General features: G+C 40.8%; 1 protein-coding gene across 1 annotated transcript in view; it reads right to left on the minus strand.

Annotated features, from left to right (window-relative positions):
* The window catches only part of GALNT9 (polypeptide N-acetylgalactosaminyltransferase 9), a 433,263-nt gene that overhangs the window by 27,537 nt on the left and 389,538 nt on the right, over window positions 1-16,188 (minus strand). The gene's annotated exons all lie outside the window — the stretch shown is intronic.

The following is a 16,188-nucleotide window of genomic DNA, read 5'->3' on the forward strand; positions in this document are numbered from 1 at the left end:
CCTTTAGTAAACCCACCCAATGTATTCCTATCACTGAACTTACAATTTCCAGATCCAGATCCACTTTCAAGAAGTTTAGTCAGTTTTTCTAAAAACCTTTGCTCATCCTAAAGCCTTTAATTCATTTTGTGTGGAGGTTTTTTTCGGCTGCCTAATTTGCTTACAGTACCCTTGTGGCCAGTATTCTGGCATTCTGGAAATACTTAATTATGAGACACATGACCATTTAGGCCAGATATCCATATTGGATATCTTATTTTTCAGGTTAGGAACATTTTCAGCAAGTACAGAAAGTAACTTGTTGATCCTGCCAGAAATACAGCGTCCTTGTTGCTTCCTGTGAGTTAAACGTAAAGAACAAACAATAATATCTTCCTTCTATAAACGACTAAATTCCCTATCTCCCATGCAATAAAGATGAAGAGCGAAAGACATGATTGAAGTCCAGCCTGTGTGACAACCATAGATAGAATAGAGTGAGTATAGCTGTCTAGGAATAGAACACGTGCCATATGCAGAAGTACCAAGTGAAAATAAAGGGAAAAATACCTGAAAGAATAAAATTAAAACTGATGCGGGCATCTTATGTAAGAGCTAATAGGCTTCAATATGTATTACATTTTTGTTTATGGGTTTAGATATGCTTTAATCCTTCCCATTGTAGGTACCTTTATTGCCTCTCAGTGAGATACAGAGAAAAAGAAGTGCAGTCCTTTACTGGCTCATATGCAAGGCTGTTTTGTGGCATTAGAACTGCAAAGGATTACATCCATCTATTCAGTGCAGCACAAATGTTTCCAGGGCCAGTCAGAGATTAAGGTGTTTGTCCCAGCTTGTTTTCCGTGTTTGGTTGTTAGCATGTATTATTTAGTAATTATATAGAGAACAAAAAATATATTTGAGTTGTATTATTCAGCAATGAAGTTTATAGCCCTGGATGTCTTTTTGAATAATGTTAATGGTCATTATGAGAACAAATATCCAAATAGACTACAGTTATCCCCTAAAACAGGCATAAGCAATTAGCGGACCTCCAGCTGTTGCAAAACTACAAGTCCCATCATGCCTCTGCCTCTGCCTCTGGGTGTCATGCTTGTGGCTGTCAGAGTCTTGCTATGCATCATGGGTAAAAACAAAAATTGCGCTTACACTAATATATATAAGCAGCGACTAAAAAGTAGTAAACCATAAATCATATATATATCAAAAAAGTCGCGCTAAAAATTAGAGGTAAAAAACTTCATAAAGATATGAAGGTGAATAGTGATCATTAGGTAGATGAATTTCATAAGAGTGCTGAGCAATGTAAATACACGCTTTAAAAATAAATGCTGTTGGTTAAATAGGACACAGAAATCATTGACTATGTCCGTATGAAAGGATCAATATTGCATGACCCAATCGGTGACAAGTAAATATCTCAAATAACTGTAGGGATAATAATGTGACAAATCTGTGACTAAAAAACTGAACCGTGATGAATGAAGAAAAAAATATAATATAAATGAATAAAAAAATAAAAATACAATAAACCCAAAATAAGTCCGTGACTCAACAAAAACAATAATAATGGAAGTCCATCCGTGCTAGATTGATATGCAAAGAAAATAACTTGTCTCCCAGTGCTCTGTGAAATAATGTAACAAAATCTTGCTGTGGTAAAAATTAGAGTGCGTAGACAGACCTCCACCTCTTGGAAAAATTGCTGCCTCTTACCAGACAAAAATGGTCTCTTAATTACAGGAGACCCAGGGAGCGGATGGCTGCAACCCCAGCCAGGGATCTTAAAGGCAGGCACTCAGCATCCAGATCCAGGGACTCTCTCCCACCAGCCTCCGCAAACAAGGAAATGTCACCATGCAAAAAACAGAAGTGCTTCTCCTCACGTGTTCAGACTAAGAGGCCCTAGACTTCACATTTTTTTTTAGTGGGCTCCTAGACTTCCCATTTTAACAAATCAGCAATAGCCTTTCACAGTTCTGGCTGCGTTCATTGTGAATTTACAGAGAGTTGGTCAATTTGGTGTGTAACTGTGAGGCGTTCCTTCCAAAATCTAAAAACATACTGTCAGTTTAGACCCTTTTCACACTGGAGCATTTTTAAGGCACCTTTGGGCTAAAAATAGCACCTGTAAAGTGCCTGAAAAATGCCTCCCCTGTAACCCCAGTGTGAGAGCCCGAGTGCTTTCACATTGGGGTGACGCGCTTGCACGACGTTAGAAAAAGTCCTGCAAGCAGCATCTTTCGGGCGGTATACACCGCTCCTTCACTGCCCCTGCCATTGAAATCAATGGGCACCGCTGCCTAAGCACCTGCAAATCTTTGCAGGCGCTTTTAACCCATTATTCGGCCCCTACCTGGGGTTAAAAGCGCCTCGCTAGTGGCCGAAAAGCGCCACTATTACAGCGGTAAAGTTAACTCCCCCCCGCCCCAGTGTGAAAGTAGCCTAACCCAAACTGATTCTTTTCTATGTCTGCATTAGAATGTAAGATAAGCTCCTCTGGAAATATAGCCTCGTATATAGCCTTTCCGCAGACAAAACCTCGGACTTTTGTCCGAAGGCGTGTGCCTGGATTTTGTCTTGCCTACAAATGGCCAACAAACACGAACGTAGTGACGTACTACATGGTTTTTCAGCACTTTAGCGCCACCCTTTGGGCTCCTTCTGCTAATTTCGTGTTAGTAGAAGTTTGGTGAGTGTTGCTTCGCGCTTTTCATTTCGTGCTTTTCATTTAGCGATTTTCAGTTCCCACTTTTCTGTTCATTTCTGAACGGCCGATCGTCAACCACACATGTTGCGGAATCGGACGAGATAACATGTTATTTATTATTGGTCTTGGAGTTATTGCTTTGACCCAAGTCCAGTCCAGGAACAGGAGGAGGAGGATTTCTTGGACCAAAAATTGGTTGCTTTATTAATCGTGACCAATTATGTCATATGCCTTTGCTGTGGGAGCTCCAGGAGAATAATTCAGATGATTTTCGGAATTATCTCCGGATGAGGGACCTCTGCTTTCACCAACTCCTGGCATTGTTGACCCCCCTATATTAAAGCGGAGGGCCACCCTGGAAAAAAAAATGCCACCAAAATTCCTAAAAAAATTAAAAAAAAATACATTTGGAAAAAAAATTTTTTATACTTACCTAAACCTTGTTGCTAGGCAGTCTTCCTAATCTGCCTCTTCCTATTCCGCGGCGTGTTCTTCTCCTCGGTGAGTGGCCCCGTTGTCTTCTGGGAACTGTGTGTGTTCTCAGAACACCACGGGGCCATTCACAGATCGCTGAGCCGCTCGCACGTGTGTAGTAGGAAACTGGCAGTGAAGCTGCCTGTTTCCCTTACCTAGGATTGCGGTGCCGGGACCCGAGAGCCGAGAGACGGTTCGGCCTCAGGCGGCCGACATCGCGGGCACCCAGGACAGGTAAGTCTACTTATTTAAAGTCAGCAGCTACATTGTTTGTAGCTGCTGACTTTAAAACTTTTTTTTAGCTGGCCGGAATCCCGCTTTAAGAAGCAGGACACATGCATGAGGCTTTTATTTTATTTTTTGGTTGAATAATAATGATTTGATTTGTTATATTTTCTATATTTTTGGATGCATAGAATGTACTTTTTGGTTAAGTTCTGTTGGCAGATGCCATGTCTAACTTTGTTTTCTTTTGTTAATGAACAATAAAAAAAAATGTGTAGAATAATACTTGGCTATGTGTTTTACTTCACATGACAGTTTGGAAGTAGGCAGTTACATTTAAAAAAATACCATGTAAAATTGACAAGGGACACCAACATATTTGTATCTTTGATCCTAAAAACTATGGGATAATGGTGTTGTGGTAATTTGCCCAAAAAAAAAAAAAAAGCATAATAATATTATTCTTGATATCACTAGAAAAAAAAGAGCCTTTGAAAATTAATTTGCAATAACCCCATCAGTATCACCAGCAAAGCAGCTTCATTATTATTCCATTAAAGAAGAAGAGAATGTGCGCTGCATTTCAGGATTTCATAATTTGCTGCGTCACAAATGTTAATTCCGCATTACGAACGCTAGTTTACAAGACCGACTGCTTCTGGCTCATCCTTGCTTCCGAGTATGCATGTTTGTACTTTGGACTTTTGTCTGACAGACTTGTGTACACATGCTTGGAAAATCCGCCAACACACATTTGTCCACGGAAAATTTTAAAACCTGCCATCCGACAACAATTGTCTGATGGAGCGTACAAACAGTTGAATCTTCCACCAACAGCCTGTCATCACACAATTCCCGTCAGAAAATCCGATCGTGTGTACGAGGCTTAAGGGTTGATGTACAGTACTCCAAATACTCCAAAGCACAACGGAATATGTTGTACGAAAAATTGTATTGTATTTTCGGACGAAAACTGTACTGATTAAACGGTAATAGCACGATCTGGTATTATACATATACGAGAAAAAAATTTAGTGCAGTACCAAATACATACAGTACCAAATTATCACTGGCAATTGTTCGGATCTTTTGCATTACCAGCCAATATACTCACTGAAGCATTGCTAATGGTATCTTGTGAGGCTTGTTTAATCATTGGCTGCTGTCATGAAAAGTGCCATGTCTATACATTAACAGGGGTAAGCGCTGCTGTCTCGGTCACTTATTTATACTCTTCCTTTTTACAGTATTGAAAACAGCTTAGCTTTAAGTAATTTATGGATTCCCCTGTAAGTATTCATGCTAGAACTGTGCCAATATATAATACTTAATTTGACTTATTTCACTTCTACCAGTAAAATGGATGACAAGCGTAATTAACCCATATGGAAAAGTACCAAGGTATAAGAACAAATGGCCATGGAACCTAACAGTACTTTGTTTCCCAACCCAATGTAATACTGTTTTTTTTTTCTGTAACAGAAATATACCATGCTAAATATTCAAATTATTGGTGACGGTCATATGAATTTTATAGTAAATTTGTTGATTAATTTGCAAAAAACGTTTCTTTACTTTGAATGATAACCATGGTACATTTTGTTTTATTTGATGCATTGTTTGAGGTTTGTCTTCAGCAAAAAAAAAGTCTGCTGATAAGTATAAAGTGCAGGCCATCACACTAGCTAAATGCCAAGCCATTCTGGAAGCTTGCCAATTTGCTCCTGTCTCTCACACATTTCTACCAGCCAGTGAGGCAGTCCATCATGGTAATGGGCCAATAGGAAGGTGTGTTGCCAGCAGGCATGAGTAAATACTGAGGTAGAGAAATTCAATGTGATACCTTTAAATGACTATCTAAAAAGAATTAAAAAAATACAAGCCTGGTCACCCACTTCCTCCCAAAGGGTTTTGATAACTACCTCCTAGCTATGTGATGGGTGGCAAGACTTATACAGGGAACTACTAGTGGACTGTGAACCCGCCTGGCCATTTTTTCCTTTCTTCCTTCTCCTCTCCGCCTCTTCTATTCTCCATTTTTTACCATATTCTGGTTACTTCAAAACATATTACCTAAAGATGACATGTAAATTGATAAACTACAAACTGGCAAGCTTTGGAGGGTAATAGTGCCCACAGAAGGAGCTCAAAGTGATTGTAAACCTTGTAAAACAACCTATTCAGTTTAAAATAGAAATGAAAGGCAAAACATTTTTGTATAGATATAAAATAAACATTATAAATACCTGTTTTTCCTTTTTTTTATAAAAGATCACATTCCCTCTGTTCTCAGCTGCATGAGACCTTGTGGGAGGAGAAGCAGCAGTACACTGAGTTTCCTAGTGAATGACTGTGCAGCGGGGGCGTGTTAGGACAAGTCTGATCATTGGACACTGTACACTGAGTTCCCAGCATTGCTAGAGAACTGACCATGGTGTGTTCCCCTGCTTAGTGTGGTCAGTTTTTAATAGGAAAGGAGAGGGACTGGCAGGAACACCAGGGATTTCACACAAAGGAAACAATACAAAGAGAACAGGATACTTTTTCATAAAAGTACATGGTACAGCAGACACATATCAACTTTAAGAGCTCCGAATGCTTGTTTTTTTTAAATATTTTTATATTTATTTTTTATCATTTTTGATACACCTCTGTATTAATGCAGAGCTACCAAAGTGCATTATTTTTTTTTACTTTCCACAGCAGGAAGCAGAAAAGCTTTGACACTACCAGTGCGTCCAGGTACTTTGCCTGATCAGATCTGCTCAGTTTTTGGGCAAAGCAAGAGCATGGAAAGTAGCACCACTGACAGGGTGGATCTTCAGAGCTGGATCTGTGAGTGAGGAATTTGGGATGTGATGACATATTATGGAAAAGAGCCAGATTTACAAGCTTGCCCTTCACCTTATGCCTAATTTCAGATGAACTCTAATATGCTGCTAAGTAATATTTTAATATGTTGTTTATGACTGTAATCATGTGTATTGAGTAAAAGGAAACAACATATTGCATTTAGGACCCTCATTAGTTTCTAACCTTAAAAGATCAGGATTGTACCCGCTAGAGTGGCAAAATATTCACCTAATACCTCAGCTCTTTGTTTTCGAGGATGCCCAGAAATAGGCACATATTTACACATATGGTGGACATGCCCAGTAATCCAAACCTTCTGGAAGGAAGTCTTCGTGATTGCATCTAAAATATTTAAAAAAATAATACAACCAGATCCATATTTAACTTTACTTAATCTAAAACCAGAATGGTTAACACTCTCTCAATTCAAACTTATGATCCAACTAATAACGGCTGCAAAACAAACAGTGGCCAAGGCATGGAAATCTCCTACATTGGTACTAGCAGAAACAATTCACAGAATGAATAATACAATGTCCCATGCTAAGATGGTAGCCATCGATCAAAATCAAATTCCAAAATTTGAAAAACTTTGGCATCCTTGGATAAAACAACAGTTCCTGTCAAACTTCAATGACTCTGTCCTGTTGCCATGGTAACAGATTAAATGACTTACAGAGACACCCATTCTAAGGCTTCAAAGAGAACTAAAAAGAATAATAAACTGACGAGCGGGACAACCTTGTGGACCATACCTCTACCTTTCAACCCTTTTTCTTCTTTCTCTTTCCTTTTCTCCACCTTACGATTAAAGCTCATTATCAGAATTTATTTGACCTATATACACTCTACCTGTAAACAATATGTATAGTAGGTATAAATCATTTAAATACCTACAAAAGTAACTAAGGAAATGATATATATCTTTAATTTAGGTTTACGTGAACCCAATGTTTAATATTTGAAATTTCATGATATTTACCTATATAAACCCTACTGTAAAACAATGAGCTTACTTTATAGATCCTTGTAAACTTACTTTATGTATCTTTATAACATTGTATACTCAATAAACTTCTTTTGACAAAGAAAAGATCAGGATTTAGCTTAAAGATCTTGTCAAATGTCAATATACTTTGATGCACCTGGGTAAGAGGATGGTTGGATTTACAGATTCAAGACTTTGATAACTACTGACAAGCTTTGAGTCATGTACAATTACACTGAATGTGGTGATAGCACTAAGGGACAAGTATCTTCCGCACTGACGTGATCCTCAAAGTAGACTGTCAGAGTCTGCTAAACATAAGTCTTGTCACAACCTGGGGATAGGCAGAGAGAGGGAGCTGATTGTATCATATAACAAAGTAACATTGCATAATGAAGAACTGCATTGCTTGAGAAATCTAAGTGGACAGCCTCTCCATGAGCCTTCAGCTATGCTGAAGGGTTATCATTTGTGTCCATTAGTGAATGTATTTGGTATGTTTTTACGTTGCATTGCTATGTGTTGAAATATATAGAAATGCTTTTTTTTTTTTTGCACAAAATGTAAAAATCTTTTAGGTAAAGCAGTTGGAGATGTTTTTTTTTTTTTTCACAGAAAGACTACAATCTAGATTGGAAAATTAGTTTTACATCTATAGGTTTGCTCTGACAGCAATCTTTCCTAGTGACTAGCTTCAAAATTGTATTATTTAATCCACTCAGGTCATACAAAGCATCAGGGAAAGCTTAAAGGATATTTCCACTTTTGCAGCTAGATTGGGATAACACCTACAGTACTTTCTATTTCTTACATGTTCTTATGCACATAGGGGGTTATTTACAAAAGGCAAATCCACTTTGCACTACATGTGGAAGTGCAGTCGCTGTAAATCTGAGGGGTAGATCTGAAATGAGAGGAAGCTCTGCTGATTTTATCATCCAATCATGTGCAAGCTAATATGCTGTTTTTTATTCTCCTTGCATGTCCCCCTCGGATTTACAGTGACTGCACTTCCAAGTGCACTTGTAGTGCAAAGTGGATTTGCCTTTCGTAAATAACCCCCATAGCATCACAAAAATTGCTGCTTACCTTTTTAACTTTATTTTTCAAAACTCCAAAACCGAAGTTTTCCTTTGCTATGTAGAGGGGGCTGGCCATAGATGGTTCAGATCACGGCCAGATCAGCAGGGACAAGCTGACATTCGATCCAGTTATGGGAAGGCTGATTGTACACAAGTCGATTCATCAATTGACTTGGGTACAACCAGCATGTCGGATTTCTAGCATGCAAAAATTGCTAGAGGCTAATAATAATTGTGTTCTCCCGGCAGGGTTGGCTCCTCACACACCCCCCACGAGGAGAATAACTCAGCGGGAGGGATTTCCCCATCAACAACAACCCATGGTTGCAGGAAAGTAAATCACATAATCTGTGGCTTGCCCTAATGTTTACCATGATTAACCCTGCCTGTACTGTTCCGGCAATCTTGTAATCAGTTGTACATTAGATTTGAATAGTGTCTGTCCTAAAAAAGGGTTAAAGATCTAGTGGCTGGGCTTTCTTTATAGAATGGTAATGAATAAAAAATCAGTGTATCCCTCAGTGTCAGCAGGGACACATTGAGTTTCCTCTCATTTCGGAATGCTCAGAGTATCTTGCATTCTGACTAATGCCTGGTACACACTAGGAGTTTTTTTTACATACAGCCCAACGGGTTGGCTGGGAGCGCTAACCGCATGCTGATCGTCAGATGTTTTTCTGGCATGCTTGTTCTACAGAAGTCGTATGTTTAGTTAGCTTTTGTTGGGCAGGCTGCTGTACACATGGGCTTAATATCGGCTGGTTTCTGTTGAACCGGTCAATACCAGCTAATACTTGGCCCGTGTTTATCAGGCTAACCACTTACAAAGGTAAGAAATATTTCTTTCTAAATTATTTTTAGGCATGCTGTGTGAATGGAGACACATAATAAACATTTAGTGGGGTTTCCCCATATTTAACTACAAAAGTGAAAATATACTTTAAAGTATATCTTTAGGCAAAACTTTTTTTCTTGGATAGAGTTGAACCCCATCAAGTTTATGTACCCATTTTGGGAGATTCACCCCTCTATTTGTACTGATGACTATTGTCACTAAAAAGAAAGTGAGGAGAAATACAATATTTATTTAGAGTTGTCCCCAAAAGAAGAGATAAGGGGAAGTCTCCTAACGGGGACACCTGTTCTGGAGGCAACATTATACAATCTGATTGTACAATCTCATTTAGATTTACCAAATTTAGATTTACCAAATTAATTTAGATTTATCAAAACTGAATAAACAATCCATTCAATTTGTATCTACTTAGAAAAGCTCTTGCATTGCATAATTAATAGTAGCTCTAAAGGAGATTGTACAATCAGATGGTATGGTCAGCTTAACCACTTGACGACCGCCTCACGCCGATGTACGTCGGCAAAGTGGCACGGACAGGCAAAATCACGTACAGGGTACGTGATTTGCCTTCCGCGGGTGGGGGGTCCGATCGGACCCCCCCCCGGTGCCCGAGGCGGTCGTCTTTTGTCCAGCGGCGATCGGTGATGAGGGGGAGACCATCCGTTCGTGGCCCCCCCCTCGCGATCGCCGCCGGCCAATGAAAACACTCCTTTGCTGCTGTATGCTAAACAGCAGCAAAGGAAGTGATGTCATCTCCCCTCGGGTCGGTATTTTCCGTTCCGGCCCGAGGAGAGAAGACATCTATGTGAGTGCACCAACACACACACACACAGTAGAACATGCCAGGCACACAAAACACCCCGATCCCCCCCCCGATCGCCCCCCGACCCCCCCCCAATCACCCCCCCCCTGTCACAAACTGACACCAGCAGTTTTTTTTTTTTTTTTTTTTCTGATTACTGCATAGTGTCAGTTTGTGACAGTTACAGTGTTGGGACAGTGAGTATTACCCCCCTTTAGGTCTAGGGTACCCCCCTAACCCCCCCTAATAAAGTTTTAACCCCTTGATCACCCCCTGTCACCAGTGTCACTAAGCGATCATTTTTCTGATCGCTGTATTAGTGTCGCTGGTGACGCTAGTTAGTGAGGTAAATATTTAGGTTCGCCGTCAGCGTTTTATAGCGTCAGGGACCCCCATATACTACCTAATAAATGTTTTAACCCCTTGATTGCCCCCTAGTTAACCCTTTCACCACTGATCACCGTATAACCGTTACGGATGACGCTGGTTAGTTCGTTTATTTTTTATAGTGTCAGGGCACCCGCCGTTTATTACCAAATAAAGGTTTAGCCCCCTGATCGCCCGGCGGTGATATGCGTCGCCCCAGGCAGCGTCAGATTAGCGCCAGTACCGCTAACACCCACGCATGCAGCATACGCCTCCCTTAGTGGTATAGTATCTGATCGGATCAATATCTGATCCGATCAGATCTATACTAGCGTCCCCAGCAGTTTAGGGTTCCCAAAAACGCAGTGTTAGCGGGATCAGCCCAGATACCTGCTAGCACCTGCGTTTTGTGCCTCCGCCCAGCCCACCTAAGTGCAGTATCGATCGATCACTGTCACTTACAAAACACTAAACGCATAACTGCAGCGTTCGCAGAGTCAGGCCTGATCCCTGCGATCGCTAACAGTTTTTTTGGTAGCATTTTGGTGAACTGGCAAGCACCAGCCCCAGGCGTCAGGTTAGCGCCAGTACCGCTAACACCCACGCACGCAGCATACGCCTCCCTTAGTGGTATAGTATCTGAACGGATCAATATCTGATCTGATCAGATCTATACTAGCGTCCCCAGCAGTTTAGGGTTCCCAAAAACGCAGTGTTAGCGGAATCAGCCCAGATACCTGCTAGCACCTGCGTTTTGCCCCTCCGCCCGGCCCAGCCCAGCCCACCCAAGTGCAGTATCGATCGATCACTGACACTTACAAAACACTAAACGCATAACTGCAGCGTTCGCAGAGTCAGGCCTGATCCCTGTGATCGCTAACAGTTTTTTTTGTAGCGTTTTGGTGAACTGGCAAGCACCAGCCCCAGGCAGCGTCAGATTAGCGCCAGTACCGCTAACACCCACGCACGCACCGTACACCTCCCTTAGTGGTATAGTATCTGATCGCATCAATATCTGATCCGATCAGATCTATACTAGCGTCACCAGCAGTTTAGGGTTCCCAAAAACGCAGTGTTAGCGGGATCAGCCCAGATACCTGCTAGCACCTGCGTTTTGCCCCTCCGCCCGGCCCGGCCCAGCCCACCCAAGTGCAGTATCGATCGATCACTGACACTTACAAAACACTAAACGCATAACTGCAGCATTCGCAGAGTCAGGCCTGATCCCTGCGATCGCTAACGTTTTTTGGTAGCGTTTTGGTGAACTGGCAAGCGCCAGCGGCCTAGTACACCCCGGTCGTAGTCAAACCAGCACTGCAGTAACACTTGGTGACGTGGCGAGTCCCATAAGTGCAGTTGAAGCTGGTGAGGTGGCAAGCACAAGTAGTGTCCCGCTGCCACCAAAAAGACAAACACAGGCCCATCGTGCCCATAGTGCCCTTCCTGCTGCATTCGCCAATCCTAATTGGGAACCCACCGCTTTTGCAGCGCCCGTACTTCCCCCATTCACATCCCCAACCAAATGCAGTCGGCTGCATGAGAGGCATTTTTATGTCCTCCCGAGTACCCCTACCCAACGAACCCCCCAAAAAAGATGTCGTGTCTGCAGCAAGCGCGGATATAGGCGTGACACCCGCTATTATTGTCCCTCCTGTCCTGACAATCCTGGTCTTTGCATTGGTGAATGTTTTGAACGCTACCATTCACTAGTTGAGTATTAGCGTAGGGTACAGCATTGCACAGACTAGGCACACTTTCACAGGGTCTCCCAAGATGCCATCGCATTTTGAGAGACCCGAACCTGGAACCGGTTACCGTTATAAAAGTTAGTTACAAAAAAAGTGTAAAAAAAAAAAAAAATATGAAATAAAAAAAAATAGTTGTTGTTTTATTGTTCTCTCTCTCTCTATTCTCTCTCTCTATTGTTCTGCTCTTTTTTACTGTATTCTATTCTGCAATGTTTTATTGTTATTGTTATTGTTATTATGTTTTATCATGTTTGTTTTTCAGGTGTGTAATTATTTACACTTTACTGTGCTTTATTGTTAACCATTGTTAACCATTTTTTTGTCTTCAGGTACGCCATTCACGACTTTGAGTGGTTATACCAGAATGATGCCTGCAGGTTTAGGTATCATCTTGGTATCATTCTTTTCAGCCAGCGGTCGGCTTTCATGTAAAAGCAATCCTAGCGGCTAATTAGCCTCTAGACTGCTTTTACAAGCCGTGGGAGGGAATGCCCCCCCCCCCACCGTCTTCCGTGTTTTTCTCTGGCTCTCCTGTCTCAACAGGGAACCTGAGAATGCAGCCGGTGATTCAGCCAGCTGACCATAGAGCTGATCAGAGACCAGAGTGGCTCCAAACATCTCTATGGCCTAAGAAACCGGAAGCTACGAGTATTTCATGACTTAGATTTCGCTGGATGTAAATAGCGCCATTGGGAAATTGGGGAAGCATTTTATCACACCGATCTTGGTGTGGTCAGATGCTTTGAGGGCAGAGGAGAGATCTAGGGTCTAATAGACCACAATTTTTTCAAAAAAGAGTACCTGTCACTACCTATTGCTATCATAGGGGATATTTACATTCCCCGAGATAACAATAAAAATGATTAAAAAAAAAAATATGAAAGGAACAGTTTAAAAGTAAGATTAAAAAAGCAAAAAAATAATAAAGAAAAAAAAAAAAAAAAAAAAAACACCCCTGTCGCCCCCTGCTCTCGCGCTAAGGCGAACGCAAGCGGCGGTCTGTCGTCAAACATAAACAGCAATTGCACCATGCATGTGAGGTATCACCGCGAAGGCCAGATCGAGTGCAGTAATTTTTCCAGTAGACCTCCTCTGTAAATCTAAAGTGGTAACCTGTAAAGGCTTTTGAAGGCTTTTAAACATGTATTTATTTTGTTGCCACTGCACGTTTGTGCGCAATTTTAAAGCATGTCATGTTTGGTATCCATGTACTCGGCCTAAGATCATCTTTTTTATTTCATCAAACATTTGGGCAATATAGCGTGTTTTAGTGCATTAAAATTAAAAAAAGTGTGTTTTTTCCCCAAAAAATGCGTTTGAAAAATCGCTGCGCAATTACTGTGTGAAAAAAAAAAATGAAACACCCACCATTTTAATCTGTAGGGCATTTGCTTTAAAAAAATATATAATGTTTGGGGGTTCAAAGTAATTTTTTTGCAAAAAAAAAAAACTTTTTCATGTAAACAATAAGTGTCAGAAAGGGCTTTGTCTTCAAGTGGTTAGAAGAGTGGGTGATGTGTGACATAAGCTTCTAAATGTTGTGCATAAAATGCCAGGACAGTTCAAAACCCCCCCAAATGACCCCATTTTGGAAAGTAGACTCCCCAAGCTATTTGCTGAGAGGCATGTCGAGTCCATGGAATATTTTATATTGCGACACAAGTTGCGGGAAAGAGACAAATTTTTTTTTTTTTTTTTTTTTTTTTGCACAAAGTTGTCACTAAATGATATATTGCTCAAACATGCCATGGAAATATGTGAAATTACACCCCAAAATACATTCTGCTGCTTCTCCTGAGTACGCAGATACCACATGTGTGAGACTTTTTGGGAGCCTAGCCGCGTACGGGACCCCGAAAACCAAGCACCGCCTTCAGGCTTTCTAAGGGCGTGAATTTTTGATTTCACTCTTCACTGCCTATCACAGTTTCGGAGGCCATGGAATGCCCAGGTGGCACAAAACCCCCCCAAATGACCCCATTTTGGAAAGTAGACACCCCAAGCTATTTGCTGAGAGGTATAGTGAGTATTTTGCAGACCTCACTTTTTGTCACAAAGTTTTGAAAATTGAAAAAAGAAAAAAAAAAAAATGTTTTTTCTTGTCTTTCTTCATTTTCAAAAACAAATGAGAGCTGCAAAATACTCACCATGCCTTTCAGCAAATAGCTTGGGGTGTCTACTTTCCAAAATGGGGTCATTTGGGGGGGGTTTGTGCCACCTGGGCATTCCATGGCCTCCGAAACTGTGATAGGCAGTAAAGAGTGAAATCAAAAATTTTCACCCTTAGAAATCCTGAAGGCAGTGATTGGTTTTCGGGGTCCAGTACGCGGCTAGGCTCCCAAAAAGTCCCACACATGTGGTATCCCCATACTCAGGAGAAGCAGCTAAATGTATTTTGGGGTGCAATTCCACATATGCCCATGGCCTGTGTGAGCAATATATCATTTAGTGACAACTTTATGAAAAAAAAAAAAAAAAAAAAAAAAAAAGTGTCACTTTCCCGCAACTTGTGTCAAAATATAAAATATTCCATGGACTCAATATGCCTCTCAGCAAATAGCTTGGGGTGTCTACTTTCCAAAATGGGGTCATTTTGGGGGGTTTTGTGCCACCTGGGCATTCCATGGCCTCCGAAACTGTGATAGGCAGTGAAGAGTGAAAGCAAAAATTTACACCCTTAGAAATCCTGAAGGCGGTGATTGGTTTTCGGGGCCCCGTACGCGGCTAGGCTCCCAAAAAGTCCCACACATGTGGTATCCCCATACTCAGGAGAAGCAGCTAAATGTATTTTGGGGTGCAATTCCACATAGGCCCATGGCCTGTGTGAGCAATATATCATTTAGTGACGACTTTTTGTAAATATTTTTTTTTTTTTTTTTTTTTGTCATTTTTCAATCACTTGGGACAAAAAAAATAAATATTCAATGGGTTCAACATGCCTCTCAGCAATTTCCTTGGGGTGTCTACTTTCCAAAATGGGGTCATTTGGGGGGGTTTTGTACTGCCCTGCCATTTTAGCACCTCAAGAAATGACATAGGCAGTCATAAACTAAAAGCTGTGTAAATTCCAGAAAATGTACCCTAGTTTGTAGACGCTATAACTTTTGCGCAAACCAATAAATATACGCTTATTGACATTTTTTTTACCAAAGACATGTGGCCGAATACATTTTGGCCTAAATGTATGACTAAAATTTAGTTTATTGGATTTTTTTTATAACAAAAAGTAGAAAATATCATTTTTTTTCAAAATTTTCGGTCTTTTTCCGTTTATAGCGCAAAAAATAAAAACCGCAGAGGTGATCAAATACCATCAAAAGAAAGCTCTATTTGTGGGAAGAAAAGGACGCAAATTTCGTTTGGGTACAGCATTGCATGACCGCGCAATTAGCAGTTAAAGCGACGCAGTGCCAAATTGGAAAAAGACCTCTGGTCCTTAGGCAGCATAATGGTCCGGGGCTCAAGTGGTTAAGAGGTAATTTACGCTCACTTTAGGAAATTTCCTTTAACTGCCTGTGTCTCTTGGGGCAGGAAGTGAAGGGAAATTTCCACAATGTCACAGAGACCATCAGGGATTTAACTCTTCCCTACTCTATCCAAAGCAAAGAAAATTGCTATACATACAATCTAAAGCATATCTCCAGCCACAATATTTTTTTTTTCAGGGTAGCATGAAGAAGAATTTTCAATTTTGAATTCTCTCTGTGGCTGGTTGGGGAGTTTTATTGCTTACCTTTCTGTTCTGTTGACACAAACTGGGGAGAAATCTCAAACAGGAACAATGTTTTTTAATTAAAACACTGTTTTTAGTAGGTTAACTGAAGGCTAGAACATTGTCACAAGGACAGGATATGAGGAAGATCTTCCTAGAGAGGCCTCAGTCAATAATATAAACTTTAACACTGCTTCATGGCTACATGACAGTTTTGTGACTAAATATCCCTAATCCTTTATGCATCTATTGCATACACACCCACACATAGTAAAGGGCACAACAAAGATAATTCAAAATTTTAGGTGATAAGTAAACTATACCGTATAAGACTCAAATTCTGCTTATAGTTGACATGTCACCTACACACCC

Source organism: Aquarana catesbeiana, linkage group LG01, assembly GCF_042186555.1.
Source record: "Aquarana catesbeiana isolate 2022-GZ linkage group LG01, ASM4218655v1, whole genome shotgun sequence".
In the NCBI taxonomy this organism is placed as follows: domain Eukaryota; kingdom Metazoa; phylum Chordata; class Amphibia; order Anura; family Ranidae; genus Aquarana; species Aquarana catesbeiana.